The sequence below is a fragment of the Cupressus sempervirens genome, chromosome 2 (assembly GCF_028749045.1).
Source record: "Cupressus sempervirens isolate cs-2001-9-10 chromosome 2, ASM2874904v1, whole genome shotgun sequence".
NCBI lineage: Eukaryota > Viridiplantae > Streptophyta > Pinopsida > Cupressales > Cupressaceae > Cupressus > Cupressus sempervirens.
In genome coordinates, this window is record NC_143119.1 from 212,166,397 (window position 1) to 212,169,434 (window position 3,038).

Here is a 3,038-nt window from a genome sequence, read left to right on the forward strand (position 1 = left end):
CCAGAAGCCAAGCTTTATCTAGTTCTCAGTGTTTACCGAGTAATCAAGGTGAACAAAGAAGTCAGTGTTTACCGAGTAATCAAGGTGAACAAAGAAGTCAGTGTTTACCGAGTGATCAAGGTGAACAAAGCAGCCAGTTTTTACCGAGTGTTCAAGGTAAAGAAAGGAATCAGTTTTGACCGAGTGAAGATGTAATAAGATGTAATCGAGAACTTTGTGATAACCGAGCTCCTGAGGTTATCAAGGAAATTAATTTTTACCGAGCTCAGACGGATATCAAGGAAACTAACTATCACTGAGTCACAAGGTTCTATCAAGTGTTTCCTTTGATCACCGAGCTACAGTTTAGATAGAAGTATTCACCGAGTGACATCTCTTCTACCGAGTCTCCAGTGGTTACCGAGTTCAGAACTACTTGAAGTGTTTAGTATGAACCGTGCCTTCACTTCTACCGATTGCATGACGATGTCGAGCAACGCAGTGGACGCTGAGTATCAGAAGGACACCGAGTCAGTTCAGTGAACCCGAGTTTTTACCTTGGGCCGACTTTGTATAAAGATTTTCACTTGTTGTTTTGGCCGACCTTGCATGCATTGTTTATTTGGATGGTATATATATGTAATGTATTGTATCATTCAGATGTAAGGAAGTAAGAAATGAGATGAAAAGCAATTGCAATGGCAATAGAAATTGTAATTAATGAAACTGCGAAAGTGTGAAAGAAATACATGCGTGCGAAAGTATGTGTGCTAAGTTGTGAAGGTATTCAGCAAGGTCAAATTTTGGAGCAGAAAAGTTTTATCTATCACATCAAGGTGAATCAGAGTGTAGCGGATCTTATCAACAATTAGTTGTAATCAGATCCACTATTTCATTCTAACAGGTGAATCAGTTTTTGTAAATCCTTTAACAAGGTAGACTTAACAGTCTTTTGTAAATCTCCTAACAGAGTGCATACTTTATTGTATGTTTGGAAATCCTCTAACAAGGTGGATCTAGCAATCCTTTGTGCTCCTAACAGGGTAGATCACCAGAAGTGGTCATTGTAAGCCTTAACCGGCCAACTTCATACTGCAGTAACGAAGCTTGTGGGTTTCATCCCCACCCCAGTTTTACTTTCTATTTGGAAGGTTTCTAGGTCACCAAATCTGTGTGTTCAAGTGTTGCAAATGATTTTGTTTCATGCTTACAGTAGGTTACTTGGATGAATGGTGAATATATCAGTATACAGTTTTGAAATTTTAGAAGTTACTGATTCACCCCTCCCCTCTCAGTAACTTGTCATATCTTGAATATTTCCAACAAGGGGCTCTCTAGCCTAATAGGAAATATGACTGTTTGAGACCTTTGGGAACAAAATGGGCTTACCAAACTACTAGTTTGGAATTTTTGATCATCAAGGAACATTTTCATTCCCCCTTAAACTCATAGGTTCCCTATCTAAGCAAAAAAATAGTCTTAGTAGATTTTTTTCTTGAAGCCTAACTGTGCAAGTTTGGTGCCTAGGATACATTTTGGAGTAGAATTATTTCAAAGGTGTTGAGCCCTCTCTTGACTCTATTTTGGAGTGTTTGGAAGTATCCTAAGGCTAAACCGCAAGTATTTTTATATTTAAGGGAGAGCTCTACATCAAGTGGTATCAGAGTATATGTAAGATCCCTTAGGCCAATAAAATTGTTGATACCATGGCCGAAGAATATGATGGAGAGTTGTCCTCAAGGATGACCAATGCAAAGATAGTCAAATACCTTCTTGACAAAAGTTGAGGAGAGATGAAAAAAGAGATAAAGAGATGTAGTTGATGAGGCAAAAAGTAGAGAAGCTTAGGGAAAAACTCAGGAATAGAGGTAGTGGAAACTCTTAAGATATTGGACAAGGGAGTGATGAAGAACACCTTGAGTAGGAGGAAGAAGAATACGCTATAGAATAGAGGTTGTTGACGAGGACTCTTAAATCTATGGAGAGAAGAACCATGGATGCCAAGGTTAACTTACCTATCTACAATGGGAAGATGGACCTAAATGTTGTAACGAACTGGGTGGATACCCTAACTAGTTTCTTTAAATGTGGAGATATCACTAAGAATTGAAGGTAAAGATTGACAAGTCTAGACTAAAAGTCTCTACACTCACATGGTGGAACTTCATCAAATATGATAAGATAAAGAATAAGAACAATCCAATCACCACATGAAAGAAGATGGTGGCTTTTCTCAGAGAGACATGTCCTTGAGGACTATGAAGTTTGACTTCAGAAGAAAAAAATGAGTTTGAGGCAGAAGGAGATGGGTATCCCCACCTACACTGAGGAATTCCAAAAGTTCGTGATGAAATCCAAACTTGTTGAACCTAAAAGTGTAAAGCGTGCAAGGTATATGAAAGGATAAAGGCTTTCCATCCAAGATGAACTAAGTTTGACAAGCCCTACCACTATAAATTAGTGCTATCACATGGTACTTAAAGTTGAGGAGAAGTTCAAAAGAAGAAATGAACAGAGTGGTAGAAACAAAGGGAAGAATGATAGAGCTAAAATTTTTGCAAGAAGAGGACCACAAAGTAACAAACCCCAAGGATACTCTAATAAGGAAAAAAACCAAGGTGAGACTAGTTCAAGAGGTGGATATAGAAGAAGGAGAGGTAATGGCAGAGGTAGAAATGGTGGAAGGAATAATGGGTAGATTAAGTGTTATAAATGCAATCAGATGGGACACTACACAAAGAAGTGCCCTAAGAAGTATAACAACCAAGGAGAAAGAAGGACTAATATTTTTCAAGAAGGTGAGGATGATGAAGGTGTCAGATATTGTACTGGTGAAGAAGGGGATACTCTCATGATGAAGAGGGCATTTATTCAAGCACATATGCCAGTGGAACCTCCACAAAGGAAAACTCTCTTCAAGACAAACTACAAAAGCCATGTAAAGGTATGTAAATTTTTCATTGATTTTGGTTCTACTGAAAATATTGTTTCTAAGGAAATGCTAGAAAAGTTGATTCTTGAAAGGATACCCCACCCAAACCCCTCTCATGTATCTTGGT